General features: G+C 40.0%; 1 non-coding gene and 2 pseudogenes across 1 annotated transcript; 2 read left to right on the top strand and 1 right to left on the bottom strand.

Moving 5' to 3' along the window:
- Positions 1-19,147, bottom strand: part of Gm18795 (predicted gene, 18795) — a 65,535-nt pseudogene extending 46,388 nt beyond the window's left edge.
- Gm22749 lies at positions 13,625-13,731 on the top strand. The gene has a single exon (XR_003950384.1). It is a non-coding gene; the product is annotated as a U6 spliceosomal RNA (small nuclear RNA).
- Positions 14,905-15,613, top strand: Mylf-ps (myosin light chain, alkali, fast skeletal muscle, pseudogene; annotated as a pseudogene).

Here is a 21,267-nt window from a genome sequence, read left to right as displayed (position 1 = left end):
CCATCAAAATTCCAACTCAATTCTTCAACGAATTAGAAAGAGCAATCTGCAAATTCATCTGGAATAACAAAAAACCTAGGATAGCAAAAACTCTTCTCAAGGATAAAAGAACCTCTGGTGGAATCACCATGCCTGACCTAAAGCTGTACTATAGAGTAATTGTGATAAAAACTGCATGGTACTGGTATAGAGACAGACAAGTAGACCAGTGGAATAGAATTGAAGACCCAGAAATGAACCCACACACCTATGGTCACTTGATCTTCGACAAGGGAGCTAAAACCATCCAGTGGAAGAAAGACAGCATTTTCAACAAATGGTGCTGGCACAACTGGTTGTTATCATGTAGAAGAATGTGAATCGATCCATACCTATCTCCTTGTACTAAGGTCAAATCTAAGTGGAACAAGGAACTTCACATAAAACCAGAGACACTGAAACTTAAAGAGGAGAAAGTGGGGGAAAGCCTTGAAGATATGGGCACAGGGGAAAAAATCATGAATAGAACATCAATGGATTGTGCTGTAAGATCGAGAATTGACAAATGGAACCTCATGAAACTCCAAAGCTTCTGCAAGGCAAAAGACACCATCAATAAGACAAAAAGACCACCAAAGATTGGGAAAGGATCTTTACCTATCCTAAATCGGATAGGGGACTAATATCCAACATATATAAAGAACTCAAGAAGGTGGACTCCAGAAAAATCAAATAACCCCATTAAAAAATGGGGCTCAGAACTGAACAAAGAATTCTCACCTGAGGAATACCGAATGGCAGAGAAGCACCTGAAAAAATGTTCAACATCCTTAATCATCAGGGAAATGCAAATCAAAACAACCCTGAGATTCCATCTCACACCAGTCAGAATGGCTAAGATCAAAAATTCAGGTGACAGCTGATGCTGGCGAGGATGTGGAGAAAGAAGAACACTCCTCCATTGCTGGTGGGATTGCAAGATTGTACAACCACTCTGGAAATCAGTCTGGAGGTTCCTCAGAAAATTGGACATAGTACTACTGGAGGATCCAGCAATACCTCTCCTGGGCATATATCCAGAAGATGTCCCAACCGGTAAGAAGGACACATGCTCCACTATGTTCATAGCAGCCTTATTTATAATAGCCAGAAGCTGGAAAGAACCCAGATGCCCCTCAAGAGAGGAATGGATACAGAAAATGTGTTACATCTACATAATGGAGTACAACTCAGCTATTAAAAAGAATGAATTTATGAAACTCCTAGCCAAATGGATGGACCTGGAGGGCATCATCCTGAGTGAGGTAACACATTCACTAAGGAACTCACACAATATGTACTCACTGTTAAGTGGATATTAGCCCAAAACCTAGGATACACAAGATAAAAGATACAATTTGCTAAACACATGAAACTCAAGAAGAATGAAGAGTGAAGTGTGAACACTATGCCCCTCCTTAGAAGTGGGAACAAAACACCCATGGAAGGAGTTACAGAGACAAAGTTTGGAGCTGAGACAAAAGGATGGACCATCTAGAGAATGCCATATCCAGGGATCCACCCCATAATCAGCTTCCAAACGCTGACACCATTGCATACACTAGCAAGATTTTATCGAAAGGACCCAGATGTAGCTGTCTCTTATGAGACTATGCTGGGGCCTAGCAAACACAGAAGTGGATGCTCACAGTCAGCTATTGGATGGATCACAGGGCTCCCAATGGAGGAGCTAGAGAAAGTACCCAAGGAGCTAAAGGGAACTGCAACCCTATAGGTGGAACAACATTATGAACTAACCAGTACCCCGGAGCTCTTGACTCTAGCTGCATATGTATCAAAAGATGGCCTCGTTGACCATCACTGGAAAGAGAGGCCCACTGGACAGGCAAACTGTATATGCCCCAGTACAGGGGAATGCCAGGGCCAAAAAAATGGGAATTGGTGAGTAGGGAAGTAGGGGGGGGGAGGGTATGGGGGACTTTTGGGATAGCATTGCAAATGTAATTGAGGAAAACATGCAATAAAAAATATTTTAAAAAAAGAAACGTCACATAAAACTAGAGATACTGAAACTTATAGAGGAGAAAGTGGGGAAAAGCCTGGAAGATATGGCCACTGAGGGAAAAATCCTAAACAGTAATGGCTTGTGCTGTAAGATCGAGAATCAACATATGGAACCTCATAAAATTGCAAAGCTTGTATAAGGCAAAAGACATGTCAATAAGAAAAAAAAAAGGCCACCACCAGATTGAGAAAGAATCCTTACCTATCCTAAGTTAAATAGGTGACCAATATCCAATATATACCAGGAGCTCAAGAAGCTGGACTCCAGAAATTCAAATAACCCCATTAAAAATTGGGGCTCAGAGCTAAACAAAGAATTCTCAACTGAGGAAAAACAAAGGGCTGAGAAGCACCTGAAAAAAATGTTCAACATCCTTAGTGATCAGGGAAATGCAAATCAAAACAACCCTGGGATTCCACCTCACACAAGTCAGAATGGCTCAGATCAAAAATTCAGGTGACATCAGATGCTGGTGAGGATGTGGAGAAAGAGAAACACTCCTTCATTGCTTGTGCGATTGCAAGCTGGTACAACCACTCTGGAAATCAGTCTGGCAGTTCAACAGAAAATTGGACATAGTACTACAAGAAGACACACCAATACCTCTCCTGGGGATATATCCAGAAGATGTCCAACTGGTAATAAGAAAACATGCTCCACTATGTTCATAGCAACCTTATTTATAATAGTCAGAAGCTAGAAAGTACCCAGATGTCCCTCAAAAGAGGAATGGATACAGAAAATGTGGTACATTTACACAATGGAGTACTACTCAGCTATTAAAAAGAATGAATTTATAAAATTCTTAGGCAAACGGATGTATCTGGAGGATATCATCCTGAGTGAGGTAACCCAATCACAAAAGAACTCACTTGATATGCACTCACTGATAAGTGAATATTAGCCCAGAAACCTAGAATACCCAAGATACAATTTTCAAAACACAAGAAAATCAAGAAGGAAGAGCAATGCGTCAATACTTCATTCCTCCCTAGAATAGGGGACAAAATACCCATGGAAAGAGTTACAGAGACAATGTTTGGAGCTAAGACAAAAGGATGGACCATCCAGAGACTACCTTACCCAGGGGTCCATCCCATAATCAGTCACCAAGCACAGATACTATTGCATATGCCAGCAAGATTTTGCTGAAAGGACCCTGCTATAGCTGTCTCTTCAGAGGATATGCCAGTACAGAATACAGAAGTGGATGCTCACAGTCATCTATTGGACAGAGCACAGGACCCCAATGGAGGAGCTAGAGAAAGTACCCAAGGAGCTGAAGGGTCTGCACCCTATAGGTGGAACAACAATATGTACTAATCATTACCCCCCAGAGCTCGTGTCTCTAGCTGCATATGTAACAGAAGATGGCTAGTCGGTAATCATTGCAAAGAGAGGCCCCTTGGCCTTGCAAATTTTAAATGTCCCAGTACAGGGGAACGCCAGGTCCAAGAAGTGGGAGTGGGTGGGTATGGGAGCAGGGTGAGGGGTGGGTATAGGGAACTTTTGGGATAACATTTGAAATGTAAATGAAGAAAATATCTAATAAAAAAATTAAAAATAAAAATTAAAAAAAGGATTTTCGGCTCCAGACAACCGGCCACTTTCCAGGTCAGAGCACAGCTGTCCACCCGGCCCGAGAGGCTTCTGTCTCAGCTTCCGTGGCAGCCACCCTGGTTCCGGGACTCTGTGGAGGGCAGGCTGCACGGGTAAGGGTGTGGGATACAGAGGCCAGCAGTTTGTGGGACAGGCGAGAGCCACAGACCTTCTGAGGCGGCGACATTTTTGGCTCCAGACAACCGGCCACCTTCCAGGTCAGAGCACAGCTGTCTGCCCGGCCCAAGAGGCTTCTGCCTCAGCTTCAGCGAGAGCCACCTTGGTTCCGGGAGTCCACGTAAAGTAATCTACACAGGTGAGAGTGTGGACTACTGAAACAACAGCTTCTGTGACAGGCCAAAGCAACACAGCTTCTGGGAAAGATCCTGTTTTGGGCCTTCATCTTCGGCCAGGAGGAGATCCAAACACCAGATAACTGTGCACCTTCCCTGAAAGAGGAGAGCTTGCCTGCAGAGGCTGCTCTGACCACTGAAACTCAGAAGAGAGATCTAGTCTCCCAGGTCTGCTGATAGAGGGTAACAAAATCACCAGAGGAACAATCTCTAAACAGAGACAACTATAACAACTAACTCCAGAGATTGCCAGATGGCGAAAGGTAAACGTAAAAATCCTACTAACAGAAACCAGGACCACTCACCATCATCAGAACCCAGCACTCCCACTTCGCCCAGTCCAGGGCACCCCAACACACCTGAAAAGATAGACCTAGATTTAAAAGCATATCTCATGATGATGGTAGAGGACATCAAGAAGGACTTTAATAACTCACTTAAAGAAATACAGGAGAACACTGCTAAAGAGTTACAAGTCCTTAGAGAAAAACAGGAAAACACATCCAAACAGGTGATGGAAATGAACAAAACCACACTAGACCTAAAAAGGGAAGTAGACACAATAAAGAAAACCCAAAGTGAGGCAACACTGGAGATAGAAACCCTAGGAAAGAAATCTGGAACCATAGATGCCAGCATCAGCAACAGAATACAAGAGATGGAAGAGAGAATCTCAGGTGCAGAAGATTCCATAGAGAACATTGGCACAACAATCAAAGAAAATACAAAATCCAAAAAGATCCTAACTCAAAACATCCAGGAAATCCAGGACACAATGAGAAGACCAAACCTACAGATAATAGGAGTGGACAAGAATGAAGATTTTCAACTCAAAGGACCAGCAAATATCTTCAACAAAATTATTGAAGAAAACTTCCCAAATCTAAAGAAAGAGATGCCCATGAACGTACAAGAAGCCTACAGAACTCCAAATAGACTGGACCAGAAAAGAAATTCCTCTCGACACATAATAATCAGAACAACAAATGCACTAAATAAAAATAGAATACTAAAAGCAGTAAGGGAAAAAGGTCAAGTAACATATAAAGGCAAGCCTATCAGAATTACACCAGATTTTTCACCAGAGACTATGAAAGCCAGAAGAGCCTGGACAGATGTTATACAGACACTAAGAGAACACAAACTCCAGTCCAGGCTACTATACCCAGCCAAACTCTCAATTACCATAGATGGAGAAACCAAAGTATTCCACGACAAAACCAAATTCACACATTATCTTTCCACGAATCCAGCCCTTCAAAGATAATAACAGAAAAAAATGAATACAAGGACGGGAACCACGCCCTAGAAAAAACAAGAAGGTAATCCCTCAACAAACCTAAAAGAAGACAGTCACAAGAACAGAATACCAACTTTAACAACAAAAATAACAGGAAGCAACAATTACTTTTCCTTAATATCTCTTAATATCAATGGACTCAACTCCCCAATAAAAAGACATAGACTAACAAACTGGCTACATAAACAAGACCCAACATTTTGCTGCTTACAGGAAACTCATCTCAGAGAAAAAGACAGACACTACCTCAGAATGAAAGGCTGGAAAACAATTTTCCAAGCAAATGGTATAAAGAAACAAGCTGGAGTAGCCATTCTAATATCTAACAAAATCGACTTCCAACCCAAAATAATCAAAAAAGACAAGGAGGGGCACTTCATACTCATCAAAGGTAAAATCCTCAGAGAGGAACTCTCAAATCTGAATATCTATGCTCCAAATACAAGGGCAGCCACATTCATTAAAGAAACTTTAGTAAAGCTCAAAGCACACATTGCACCTCACACAATAATAGTGGGAGACTTCAACACACCACTTTCACCAATGGACAGATCATGGAAACAGAAATTAACAGGGACACAGTGAAACTAACAGAAGTGATGAAACAAATGGACTTAACAGATATCTACAGAACATTTTATCCTAAAACAAAAGGATATACCTTCTTCTCAGCACCTCATGGTACTTTCTCCAAAATTGACCACATAATTGGTCACAATACAAGCCTCAACATATACAAAAATATTGAAATTGTCCCATGCATCCTATCAGATCACCATGGACTAAAGCTGATCTTCAATAACAAAATAAATAATAGAAAGCCAACATTCACGTGGAAACTGAACAACACTCTTCTCAATGATACCTTGGTCAAGGAAGGAATAAAGAAAGAAATTAAGGACTTTTTGGAGTTTAATGAAAATGAAGCCACAACATACCCAAACTTATGGGATACAATGAAAGCATTTCTAAGAGAAAAACTCATAGCTCTGAGTGCCTCCAAAAAGAAACTAGAGAGAGCACACACTAGCAGCTTGACAACACACCTAAAAGCTCTAGAACAAAAGGAAGCAAATTCACCCAAGAGGAGTAGAAGGCAGAAAATAATTAAACTCAGGGGTGAAATCAACCAAGTGGAAACAAGAAGAACTATTCAAAGAATCAACCAATCAAGGAGCTGGTTCTTTGAGAAAATCAACAAGATAGATAAACCCTTAGCCAGACACACTAAAGGGCACAGGGAAAGCATCCTAATTAACAAAATCAGAAATAAAAAGGGAAACGTAACAATAGATCCTGAAGAAATCCAAAACACCATCAGATCCTTCTACAAAAGGCTATACTCAACAAAACTGGAAAACCTGGATGAAATGGACAAGTTTCTAGACAGATACCAGGTACCAAAGCTAAATAAAGATCAGGTTAATGATCTAAACAGTCCCATATCCCCTAAGGAAATAGAAGCAGTCATTAATAGTCTCCCAGCCAAAAAAAGCCCAGGACCAGATGGGTTTAGTGCAGAGTTCTATCAGACCTTCAAAGAAGATCTAATCCCAGTTCTTCACAAACTATTCCACAAAATAGAAACAGAAGGTACTCTACCCAACTCATTCTATGAAGCCACAATTACTCTGATACCTAAACCACAAAAAAAGACCCAACAAAGATAGAGAACTTCAGACCAATTTCCCTTTTGAATATCGATGCAAAAATCCTCAATAAAGTTCTTGCTAACCGAATCCAAGAACACATCAAAACAATCATCCATCCTGACCAAGTAGGTTTCATCCCAGGGATGCAGGGATGGTTCAATATATAAAAATCCATCAGCGTAATCCAGTATATAAACAAACTCAAAGACAAAAACCACATGATCATCTCGTTAGATGCTGAGAAAGCATTTGACAAAATCCAACACCCATTCATGATAAAAGTCTTGGAAAGATGAGGAATTCAAGGCCCATACTTAAATATGATAAAAGCAATCTACAGCAAACCAGTAGCCAGCATCAAAGTAAATGGTGAGAAGCTTGAAGCAATCCCACTAAAATCAGGGACTAGACAAGGCTGTCCACTCTCTCCCTACCTATTCAACATTGTACTTGAAGTCCTAGCCAGAGTAATTAGACAACAAAAGGAGATCAATGGGATACAAATTGGCAAGGAAGAAGTCAAATTATCACTTTTTGCAGATGATATGATAGTATATATACGTGACCCTAAAAATTCCACCAGAGAACTCCTAAGCCTGATAAACAGCTTCAGTGAAGTAGCCGGATATAAAATTAACTCAAATAAGTCTATGGCCTTTCTGTACACAAAGGATAAACAGGCTGAGAAAGAAATTAGGGAAACAACACCCTTCTCAATAGCCACAAATAATATAAAATACCTTGGCGTGACTCTAACTAAGGAAGTGAAAGATCTTTATGATATCAGTCTGGCAGTTCCTCAGAAAATTGGACATAGTACTACCGGAGGATCCAGCAATACCTCTCCTGGGCATATACCCAGAAGATGCCCCAACTGGTAAGAAGGACACATGCTCCACTATGTTCATAGCAGCCTTATTTATAATAGCCAGAAGCTGGAAAGAACCCAGATGCCCCTCAACAGAGGAATGGATACAGAACATGTGGTACATTTACACAATGGAGTACTACTCAGCTATTAAAAAGAATGAATTTATGAAATTCCTAGGCAAATGGATGGACCTGGAGGGCATCATCCTGAGTGAGGTAACCCAATCACAAAGGAACTCACACAATATGTATTCAATGATAAGTGGATATTAGCCCAGAAACTTAGGATACCCAAGATATAAGATACAACTAGCTAAACGCATGAAATTCAAGAAGAAGGAAGATCAAAGTGTGGACACTTTACCCCTTCCTAGAAATGGGAACAAAACACCCATGGAAGGAGTTACAGAGACAAAATTTGGATCTGTGACAAAAAGATGGACCATCTAGTGATTGCCATATGCAGGGATCCATCCCATAATCAGCTTCCAAACGCTGAAACCATTGCACACACTAGCAAAATTTTGCTGAAAAGACCCAGATATAGCTCTCTCTTGTGAGACTATTCCGGGGCCTAGCAAATACAGAAGTGGATGATCACAGTCAGCTATTGGATGGGTCACACGGCCCCCAATGCAGGAGCTAGAGATATTACCCAAGGAGCTAAAGGGAACTGCAACCCTATAGGTGGAACAACAATATGAACTAACCAGTACCCCAGACCTCTTGTCTCTAGCTGCATATGCATCAAAAGATGGCCTAGTCGGCCATCACTGCAAAGAGAGGCCCATTGGACTTGCAAACTTTAGATGCCCCAGTACAGGGGAACGCCAGGGCCAAAAAGGGGGAGTGGGTGGGTAGGGGATTGGGGGGGTGGGTGGATATGGGGGACCTTTGGAATAGCATTGAAAATGTAAGCAAGGAAAATACCTAATAAAAAATGTTTTTTAAATAAATAAATAAAGAACACATATGATATGCACTCACTGATGAGTGGATATTAGGCCAGAAACTTAGAATACCCAAGATACAAGTTGAAAACACATGAAACTCAAGAAGGAAGAACAAAGTGTCTGTCTTAGTCAGGGTTTCTATTCCTGCACAAACATCATGACCAAGAAGCAAGTTGGGGAGGAAAGGGTTTATTTGGCTTACACTTCCATACTGCTGTTCATCACCAAGGAAGTCAGGACTGGAACTCAAGCAGGTCAGGAAACAGGAGCTGATGCAGAGGCCATGGAGGGATGCTCTTTACTGGCTTGTTTACCAGGATTGCTCAGCCTGCTCTCTTATAGAACCCAAGACTACCAGCCCAGAGATGGTCCCACCCACAAGGGGGGACCTTTCCCCCTTGATCACTAATTGAGAAAATGCCTTGCAGCTGGATCTCATGGAGGCATTTCCTCAACTGAAGCTCCTTTCTCTGTGATAACTCCAGCTGTGTCAAGTTGACACTAAACTAGCCAGTACAGTGTTGATACTTCATTCCTTCTTGGAATGGGGGGAAAAATACCCATGGAAGGAGTTGCAGAGACAAAGTTCAGAGCAGAGCCTGAAGGAAGGACCATCCAGAGACTGCTCTACTTGGGGATCCACCCCATAAACAACCACCAAACCCAGTCACTAGGCAGATCCCAACGAGGGCCTGCTGACAGAAGCCTCATATTTCTATCTCCTAGGATGCTCTGCCAGTGCCTGGCAAATACAGAAGTGGATGCTCACAGTCATCCATTGGACAGAGCACAAAGTCTCAATGAAGAAGCCAGAGAAATACCCAGGAAGCTGAAGCGGACTGAAGCCCCATAGGAGGAACATCTTATGAACTAACCAGTACCCCCCAGAGCTCCTTGGAACTATACCATCAATCAAAGAAAACACATGGTGGAACTTTTGGCCCTAGCTATATATGTAGCAGAGGATGGCCTAGTCAGTCATCAATGGGAGGAGAGGCCTTTGGTCCTGTGAAGGCTCTAGGCTTTAATATAGGGGAATGCCAGGACCAGGAATGAGAGTGGGTGGGACGGGGAGCAGGGGAAGAGGGGAGGGGATTGTCAGAGGGGAAACTAGGGAAGGGGGTAATATTTAAAATGTAAATAAAGAAAATATCTAATAAAAAATAAAAAATAAAAAACCTGTAGATTGCATTGCTAAAGCAGCCACTAAGAATTCTATGTGTCACAGATTTAAAGTCCAGAATAACCCCACACACATACTTCAGTTCACCTAAGTAGCATACCCAATCAAAATATACCACTACATCACAGCCCATTCTAACACAGACCTCCCCTTTCTTTGCTTGAGATTACACCGGCAAGGTCATTGGCTGCTGTTTTTCTTCCTGAGTCACGAAGCAGCCACTTAAACTTTTTTTCCTACATTAATAAAGGCTCTCTCTGTGAAACAAGGTGTTTGGATGTGGTTTATGCTTATTGTGCAGTCCTAGAGAACCCCCAATGTTCAGGAATTTCCAAGGAAGAGTCTTTTCAGCTCAAACAGACCAATCCTATTTCTGCAATTCTGCAATTTTCATAGTATTTCTGATGTCTCAGCAACTGCAAACATTAAACATTAATGCAGTGTACCTCAATATGTGAAATTTTAGAGTTTCTAATATTTGAAGTGATTGTATATTGGTATTCTAGTGCTTAAAATTAGCACACTACACAAATATTAAAATCCCAAAGCAGGTACTACAATTACCATTGATTGCCTTTTCTTAATTTTTAGAAAGCATGAACAAAGTAAACAGGGTACAATATTTTGCCAGTTTACTTCTAGATTTTCTAAGGCTTGGGGAATCAAACCTAGGCCCTCACATATTAAGGGAAAGCCTGCAACCAGTGCAACTACATATACCCTTAGTGGCAAGTATTTTAATTTTGTTTCAGTAAATAAAAACAGTACAGATGCTATTTAAAATTTGTCTGCTTCTTTCCATAGTCCCATACCCAAGCTATAATCAAATACACAAAATGTTTGAGTGTGTGTGTGTGTGTGTGTGTGTGTGTGTGTGTGTGTGTGTATGCGTGTAAAGAACGTAATGCAACTTGGGTGTCACTCCTTAAGCACTGTCCACCTGTCCTGTTAGACAGATCTTCAGGAGCCCGAGGTTCGCAATTAGCCTAAGTTGGCCAGCTCGTGAGCCCGGAAATCCACCTCAGTGCTGGGATTAAAACTCCATTTCACAACAGCCAAATTTTTAGGTTAGTTCTAGGGATCAGATTCACATCCTCATACTTGAAAAACATGTTAATATTTGAACTGTTTGCTCAGGCCCTAGTCCATGTTGTTACATATTATGTTTTTAATACTTGCTATGCATGCATGAAGAATTCAGAGCACTGCTTTGTATGACTCTTGAAGTTTAATTATGGTATTTTTCTAACTGTTAAAGATTCAATTAATTTTACTATGTGTGTGTGTGTATGTGTATGTGTTTCTTCCATATATAATTTTGTACCACATTGCTGCATGATGCCCTCAGAAGCCAAAATATAGCATCAGATGCCCCTAGAACTGGAGTTGAGGTAGTTATTGGCTACCATTTCTGTTCTGGGAGCCAAACTTTGGTCCTCTGCAAAAGCAACAATTGCTCTTAATTGCTGAGCCATCTCTCCAGTCCTCCTTACTCATTTCTTTTAGAAAAATAATTCACTGTCTTATATTGCAGACATGACGCAGGAGGAGCTTCAGTGGGCAGGTGAGCATCTTGGAGATGGTTCACTATTCTGCTCAGCTGTGATGGGTATACCTTGGAGAGGCACAACCTGACTGCCTTCATCTTGATTGCTTCTTGCTGCTGCTGTGCCTTCTCGTGTTTTCCATTACCATATTTCTCATCTACCTACCATGGTGTGATTGAGCATGGGGAGACCTTCACTTCCTATAATGTGGTGTGACTGTACACACTATTTGACAATTTTCCTGCAAGTCAATATGAAGATGAACTTTCTTAAAATAATATTATTCAGATGAACTAATGATTTTACAGAATTCCTAATTTGACTTAAGTAGTTTAGAAAGTTAGGGTAGTTGATAGAAAGTTTAAAGATATGGTTTAAGTTGTTCTGCCAGAAAAATCTAATAACATAGGAATGTAGAATAGAGTTCCCCCTCCTTGTAGAATATTAAGGGCTACATAAGTTAGGAAAATAGTATAGTGAGTTATTGCCTTGCAAGCACATAACTGTATTTGGAAGAGAAAAATAGGCTTAGTTAAAATCAATGATCAAAGAAAACATTTCATTCAAGGTTGGGACTGAGTTTCAGGATCTTCTGGTCTAGGGATGTGACCACAGGTTTCACTGTGCACCATGAAAAGACAGAATTATGAATAAAGGATAAATCATTCTATTATAAGGATACAGAATAGATGATTATCCAGTTTAGCTGAACAAAACTTCAAATATAAAACATAGGATAGATGTTGATCTCTTTCTTACTAGATACAAATTGTCATCAGCTAAGTATAGGCTTTTTAAAAAAAGCTACTCCAGCTTGTTTCTTCAGATCATTTGCTTGGAAAATTGTTTTCCAGCTTTTCACTCTGAGGTAGTGTCTGTCTTTTTCCCTGAGGTGGGTTTCCTGTAAGCAGATCTGAGAAGTATATAATAGTGTGTGAATCCACGACTGCTGCAGTTGTAGGTATGAGGTGTGGACCAGAAGGTCAGCCTACACTCTTAATAACTAAGCCATTTCACTAGTCCTGAAAAGAGTTTTCAAAAGAACATGTCATCCTAAAATAATAAAATTCATTTCTAAGAATTCAAGAAAAATTCATTTTAATTATTAATTGTAAAATGCATACTGATTTTTTACTTAATATGATAAGGAAATTTTTATTGAGGAAAATTTTATATATTTTAATCATGCTTTTCTTTTTCTTTGACTCCATCAAGATCCTCTGAACCCACCTGGTTCCACACAGGAAATATTTTTTATTGACTCTAAAATAGTCATGATCCCATGGGGGGGGTCACATATCAAATATCCTGCATATCAGATATTTGCATTACTATTAAAAACAACGAATTTATGAAATTCTTAGGGAAATGGATGGATCTGGAGGATATCATCCTGAGTGAGGTAACCCAATCACAAAAGAACTCACATGATATGCACTCACTGATAAGTGGATATTAGCCCAGAAACTTAGAATACCCAAGATATAAGATACAATTTGGGAAACACATGAAATTCAAGAATGAAGACCAAAGTGTGGATACTTTGTTCCTTCGTAGAATGGGGAACAAAATACCATGGAAGGAGTTACAGAGACAAAGTTCAGAGCTGAGACAGAAGAAAGGACCATCCAGAGACTGCCCCACCTGGGGATCCATCCCATATATAACCACCAAACTCAGACACTATTGAATATGCCAGCAAGATTTTTGCTGACAGGACCTTGATATAGCTGTCTCTTGTGAGGCTCTGCCAGTGCCTGGCAAATATAGAAGTGGATGCTCACAGTCATCTATTGGATGGAACACAGGGCCCCTAATGAAGAAGCTAGAGAAAGTACCCAAGAGGCTAAAGAGGTCTGCAACCCTATAGAAGGATCAACAATATGAACTAACCAGTACCCACCCCACCCTAAACTATGTATCTAGTAGCATATATAGCAGAGGATCAGTGGGAGGAGAAACCCTTGGTCTTGCAAAGATCATATGCCCCAGTACAGGGGAATGCCAGGGCCAGGAAGCAGGAGTGGGTGGGTTGGGGAGCAGAGCAGGGGGAGGGTATAGGGTACTTTAGGCATAGCATTTGAAATGTAAATGAAGAAAATATCTAATAAAAAGACATATTAGTGCTCGCTTCAGCAGCACATATACTAAAATTGGAACGATACAGAGAAGATTAGCATGGCCCCTGCGCAAGGATGACACGCAAATTCATGAAGCGTTCCATATTTTTGCTCCACTATGTTCATAGCAGCCTTGTTTATAATAGCCAGAAGCTGGAAAGAACCCAGATGCCCCTCAACAGAGGAATGGATACAGAAAATGTGGTACATTTACACAATGGAATACTACTCAGCTATTAAAAAAATGAATTTATGAAATTCCTAGGCAAATGGATGGACCTGGAGGGTATCATCCTGAGTGAAGTAACCCAATCACAAAGGAACTCGCACAATATGTACTCACTTATAAGTGGATATTAGCCCAGAAACTTAGGATACCCAAGATATAAGATACAACTTGCCAAACGCATGAAATTCAAGAAGAACGAAGACCAAAGTGTGGACACTTTACCCTTTCTTAGAAATGGGAACAAAACACCCATAGAAGGAGTTACAGAGACAAAATTTGGAGCTGTGACGAAAGGATGGACCATCTAGTGATTGCCATATGCAGGGATCCATCCCATAATCAGCTTCCAAATGCTGACACCATTGCATACACTAGCAAGATTTCGCTGAAAGGACCCAGATATAGCTGTCTCTTGTGAGACTATGCCGGGGCCTAGCAAACACAGAAGTGGATGATCACAGTCAGCTATTGGATGGGTCACACGGCCCCTAATGGAGGAGCTAGAGAAATTACCCAAGGAGCTAAAGGGAACTGCAACCCTATAGGTGGAACAACAATATGAACTAACCAGTACCCGGGAGCTCTTGTCTTTAGCTGCATATGTATCAAAAGATGGCCTAGTCGGCCATCACTGCAAAGAGAGGTCCATTGGACTTGCAAACTTTATATGCCCCAGTACAGGGGAACGCCAGGGCCAAAAAGGGGGAGTGGGTGGGTAGGGGATTGGGGGGGTGGGTATGGGGGACCTTTGGGATAGCATTGAAAATGTAAATGAGGAAAATACCTAATTAAAAAAAAATTACTTCTCCAGCCTCTGCCTTTAAGTTATCAAAAGATAATGTCAGAGAGATTCCATTACAGCCATAAAAATCCCATCCCTACACCAGCATCTGAGCTAGGCAACTGCAAGTCCTCGGAGCACCATGCCTGGCGTCTGAAGCCAGAAGCAGGAGGACTTCAGTTCCACGAGACCTTTGGAAAGACGAAAAATAGCGTGTGACTCATGAAACCACAAGGCACAAGCATTTTTTTTTTCCAGATTGGGGCAGATTATGACTTCAAGGAGGCATTTCTCCTGTTTGACAGAACAGGTGAATGCAAGATCACCTTAAGTCAGGTGGGAGACGTCCTCCGGGCTCTGGGCACCAATCCCATCAATGCAGAGGTCAAGAAGGTTCTTGGGAACCCCAGCAATGAAGAGATGAATGCTAAGAAAATCGAGTTTGAACAGTTTCTGCCCATGATGCAAGCTATCTCCAACAACAAGGACCAGGGAGGTTATGAAGATTTCGTTGAGGGTCTGCGTGTCTTCGACAAGGAGGACAATGGCACCGTCATGGGTGCTGAACTCCGCCATGTCCTCGCCACTCTGGGAGAGAAGATGAAGGAGGAAGAGGTAGAAGCGTTGCTGGCAGGCCAGGAGGACTCCAATGGCTGCATCAACTAGGAAGCTTTTGTCAAACACATCATGTCTGTCTAAACGGAGTTTTCAAGCACGCAATGTTGGGGAAGACTGGCCAGTTCAAGACCACCTATGGCTAACTGTCAACACCAGCTTACCACCACGCAGAAGATCAAACAATCTAGACCATTCTAGATGAAGGATTCCCTGAATTTTTATAAGCCTTGAGTTTTCATGACAAACATGCCTACAGTTGATAATCTCAAGTCCACACACCACCGTTATCATCTACTTGGGTACACAACATTCTTAGAATACTACATCAATAAACTTGGTCAGTCTGGAATACTCAAAAAAAAAAGACATATTAAAAATGCTACTATGAAGCAGCTTGCTTAAACTTTGTTATTCAATGACAAAAGAATTATTGCATATACATAAATATATAGGTACACACACACAAGGAGGCTCAAAGTTAATATTTGGCATTTTTCTATGATTGCTTCCCAGTTTATTTATTATTGGAGACAGAATCAATCTTCTTCCAAACCTGAAAACCTAGTGCTCCTAAGATGGCCTCTGTCTTTGTCTCCCAGGTGTAATTAAGAACAATTGCCTCAGCTGCTTCGATTTTGTGTGTGTCCTGTGAATCCACACTCCAGTCCTCAAACTTTTGCAGGCAGTGCTTTATCCACTGAACAATCAATCTCCCAAGCCCTTTCCTACTATATTTTGCAGCTTGATTTTTTTTCTCTCAATTTCTCTGAGTTCAGTTCTCTCTGATATGTGTCTATTTTTGTACTTCAGTGGCATGTACCTGCATGCTTTTGTTCCTTTCCTTTTTTATAGACATTTGTGTTGTTCCTAGTTCTTTCTTATCGCAAATAATAATGCATTAAAAAGAATGAATAGGTCTTTTAGACTTATAACTTATTCCTTGAGAATCACTCTCGATTCTCATTGGAGTTCGTAATTACGGTGGGAGACTTACTAAAGTACAATTGCCTGGCCTATCTATAGAGACAGAGTTTAATTTGTGTATGTATAATGGAGTCTAATGATAATTCATTACTTTTTGAAAGGCTACCCAAGTATTTCTTCCATAAAATATAATTTTATATATTTTTATTCTTCAGTCTATACAGGATTATATCAGATTGATATTAATACCAGCAAAAAAGTAGTGCAATGAAAGAGAGAGAGAGAGAGCTTAAGGAATATTAACATCTTTCACTAACTACAGTGCTACAGGTGATCAATAAAATTAGGCCTAGGCATGGTGACACATGTCTTTGATCCCAGGAATTTAGGACAGAGGCAGGTTGATTTCTGTAAATTTGAGGCCACATGTGTCTGCAGGGCACATTCAAAGGCCAAATGAAACACATAATTACGTTACATCTCAGAAAAATATTAAGGTATCTGCTTCGTGTCAATCAAATAGAAACATAAGCATTTATAACACACAGTGTTCAGGAGCTTAAAACAGCTAACTTTTAAATTTATTTATTTATTTATTTATTTTTATGTGCATTGGTATTTTGCCTACATGTATGTCTGTGTGAGATCCCCTGGACCTGGAGTTACAAATAGCTGTGAGCTGACATGTGGGTGCTAGGAATTGAACCTGGGTACGCTGGAAAAGCAACCAGTACTCTTAATCATTGAGCCACCTCTCCAACCCCTAAACCAGTGAACTTTTATTCATACCAATTAATTATTCTGCTGGTTATGCTGGCACCTGACACCTGAGAGACTGAAGCAAGAAGGTGATAACTTCAAGACAGACCGAGCTGCATAGTAAGATCTTGCCTTACAAAAGAAGTACAAGAAAAGTTTCAACTGTTCTGACTAAAACTGAACAAGATGTTTTGTTGTTGTTCCTCATTTTTTTAAAAATTGCAGTGTGTGTGCTGGTGCTATAGTTCAATGGTAAAGCACTTGCTGACAATACTTAAGTCTTCTAGGCCTAGGTTCAACCCTCAGCATTGAAAAAAAAAGAAAAATGAAACCAAACAATCTATACACCAGAACTGTGTTTGTGAGCACACAAGTATTTTTTAATGAGCCTGTGATACAATGAACACTAAGATTCAGATCAAATATATATATAAAAAAAATTACACAGCCACTGCTTAGAATGACCCCACAGATATCATTAGTAAATAAAACTTTTCAATTCACTGTGAAGACTTCTATTAAAAATTACCTATTTATATGTGTACATAAACATATATACACACATATATCATATATATATACCTATATCATATACATAAAATACATATGCACACACAGACACACACACATAGTCCAGGTGCAGTTCTCAGCAGCCACATGCAGTCTCACAGTTATTTGTAACTCCAGTTCCAAGTGTTCAAACATGTCAGGAGCTAACAAGCTCAAAACTAGCAGGTAATAGTCCTGAGGTGAGACTGCCTTGCATCAATCACCCATGACAGATTTTCTCTCATAGACAAGGCCCAGAGGAAATTCATTTTAGGAAAGATTCCTGCTATTAATATGGGTTTCCTGTCATTATTAAAAATATATCACCATCATGGGTATTAGCCCACCCTTTTGAGCAGTTCTCTACAGAACTATGAAGATGTACTGTCTTATAATGATGATATATAGACAAGTAGATGATTTCTTTATCCTTAAGGATAACCCTATAAGAATTCCTAAATTTATAGTAATCATTAAACTCTTTGAATAACATTGCTATTAAGTCCTTTCTGATAGTCAAAACTGCAGAACTCTGTCTCTCCAAGTGTCTCCAAGTGTGTCAGTTGATTGCTTCTGAGAATAAGCAGGCTACTATCAGAATAACAGGGGATGAATGTTTAGCCAGATAATTACTCCCAGTGCACATGCATGTAAGCATTCTCTGTTGTAAACTTCTTACTCAATTTATGATTGAATTTATGTGTAAACTTGTGAGAAACTTTTTTCTATGTGATCATGTACTATGAAAGATGTGTAAGTGCCGAAGACAAAGAGAAAAATGAGCATTCCTTTTTCCCCCATTTTCTTAGCTTTTATAGGAAACTTTTTACAATGTAGAAATAAACACTAAAATTGCTTTTCAAAGTATCCCCTTTCCTTCCTGCAACTTCAGCAGCAGGCTGAAAGTTAGAGCTGTGCCTGCAGAGGTAGAAGGATGGCTGCTTTACTTAATCTCTTGCTGGTTGAGGATGAGGTGCTAAGTGCCAGAGAAGGTGGTTTCTGGCCTCGGTGGAACAAAGAGGAGCACAGAGGAATACAGAACACAGGTCAGCTACAGAAGCAAAGCAACTTAGACTTAGATAAGTAAACTTTTTCGTATACAGCAACCCTAAATATCTCATAAGACAAAGTCTTACCCTCATATCTTGTAAGACAAAGTCTTCTCACTCTGCTGCCTCTAGAGGAACCAAGAAGAAGAAAGAAGGACTGCCAGGGCTGGCCCCTGGAACAAACAGCCTCTTCTGGCCTCTTTGAGCTCCCTACATGGTGCACATGCATATATGAATACAACACACTCATAATCACCCACATAAAATAAAAATAAATGCAACTTTTAAAGTACTAAAAGACAGATGTCACTAGCACAGTAAAAGATTGTTCAAATGAAATTCATCCCGGAGATTCAAATATATCTATAATTTGAATATATATTCAAATATACCTTATATATTATATATAAAAGCAATGGTCCTGGCCTCTGGGACTTGGCACTATGAGTTAATTATCAAAGTTTGTTCGAAGAGTATGTGAATGACATCTATTTTATATGCTGATATTTACCTCGGACAAGGTCCAATAATGTCCCATCAGTTTCATAAATGTTTAATCCTTCATGCATTGTGATCTTTATCATCCATTGTTCTATAGCTGCAATATCTAAAAATAAGAGATAAATAACTTTTTATATGTCATGTTGGTGAAACTGGAAGCTATGTGAATATTATTTTTTACAATCATTTTGACTACATGAATGTGTCAAATTTCATACATTTTTATGCAAACATTTTTTCTGTAAACTAATAAACAATTATGAAATTGTTTTGCTACTATAACAATGTATTCAATATGAATAAATTTAGATCATAATTTCTCTCTTATAACTATGGCAAGGAAAATGAAAATCATAATCCCTTTGTGAAGGGGTATAATAATATTTTAAAATACCTATCAGAGGAAAGTACAGGACCTGTGACAGTGGCAATGCTGAGTTTGACAAAACAGGTAAGGAAAAGTTGAAAGAATTTCTCACCAAACCAGTCCTCAAAAATGAAGCAGAAGGGCTACTTCTAAATAAATTCTACAAGCCAGTATTATCCTGATACCAAACCAATAGGGACAGAACATAATGAGAAAACTTGAAGCCAATATTCCTGGTGAATCTTAAGGCAAAATATCCTCAAACAAATACTAGAATGGTGGGAGATAAAGAGATTGCTCAAGCTAAGAGCACTAGCTGCTCTTTTAAAGGATCAAGGTTCAGTTCTCAGCAACCACAAGGACAACACAACCATCTGTAACTCCAGTTCCAGGGCTTCAAACACCATGTGAGCTCCATGTGCACATAATGGACTAGCTTATGTATAGACTTGTCTGGCCTCAGTGAGAGAGGATGTGCATAGCCTCACAGAGGCTTGAAGTGCTAGGGTGGGAGGGGTACCCAGGGGCCCTCACCTCCTCAAAGGAGAATGGGAGAGGAGATAGTGAAAAGTTTGTAGGAGGAGGTTATGGGAGGGGGATAGTGAGTGGGATGTAAAGTGAATAACAAACAAACAAAAACAAAAACAAACAAACAAACAAAAAAACAAATAGCCTTTTGGATTCCATTTGTGCCTGGGACCTGACCTTATGCTACAACCCACTGCACTCCAATAATACCCAGAGAAAGCTTGACCCCAAGGACTGATGACATATCTAGGCTCACAGGCTCACAGGAGGGACAAGATACAGACAGAGACAGCAATACCAGCTAACAACAGAGATAACAACATGGTGAGAGGCAAGCACAAGAACATAAGCAACAGAAACCAAGGTGGCTTGGAATCATCTGGATCCAGTTCTCATGGGTTCAAAAACAAGCCCTAGATACCGCAACATACCTGAAAAGCAAGATTCTGATCCAAATTCCAATCTCATAATGATGATAGAGGGCATTTTACAAAGGACAAAAATAACTCCATTAAAGAAATACAAGAAAACACAGGCAAACAGTTGAAGACCTTAAACAGGAAACACATAAATCCCTTAAAGAAATACAGGAAAACACAACCAAACAGGTGAAGGAATTGAACAAAAGTCTTCAGGATCTAAATATGTAGATAAAAACAATAAAGAAATCACAAAGGGAGACAGCCCTGGAGATAGAAAACCTAGGAAAGAGATCAGGACTCATAGATGCAAGCATCACCAACAGAATACAAGAGATAGAAAAGAGAATCTCAGGTGTAGAAAATACTATAGAAAACATTGGCACAACAGCAAAGAAAATGCAAAAAGCTCTTAACCCAAAACATCCAGGAAATCCAGGACACAGTGAAAAGACCAAACATAAGAATAATAGGTAGAGAAGAGAGCAAAGAGTCCCAACTCAAAGGGCAAGTAAACATCTTCAACAAAATTGTAGAAGAAAACATTCTTAACCTAAAGAAAGAGATGCCCAAAAACATAAAAGAAGCCAAAAGGACACCAAATAGAGTGGACCAGAAAAGAAATTCTTCTCATCATATAATAATCAAAACACCAAATGCACAGAGCAAAGGAAGAATATTAAAAGTGTTAAGAGGGAAAAGTCAACTATAAAGGCAGACCTATCAGAATTACTCCAGACTTCTCAACAGAGACTCTAAAAACCAGAAGACTGTGGGCAGATATCACACAGACCCAAGGAGAACAAAAATGCCAGACCAGGCTACAATATCCAGAAAAACACTTAATTACCATAGATGGAGAAACCAAGATAGTCCATGATAAAATCAAATTTATAGAATATCTATCCACAAAGTCAGCCCA

Source organism: Mus musculus, chromosome 12, assembly GCF_000001635.26.
Source record: "Mus musculus strain C57BL/6J chromosome 12, GRCm38.p6 C57BL/6J".
Classification (NCBI taxonomy): Eukaryota; Metazoa; Chordata; class Mammalia; order Rodentia; family Muridae; genus Mus; species Mus musculus.
The sequence above is the reverse complement of the archived record's forward strand: the minus strand, read 5'-3'. Positions and strand labels throughout refer to the sequence as shown.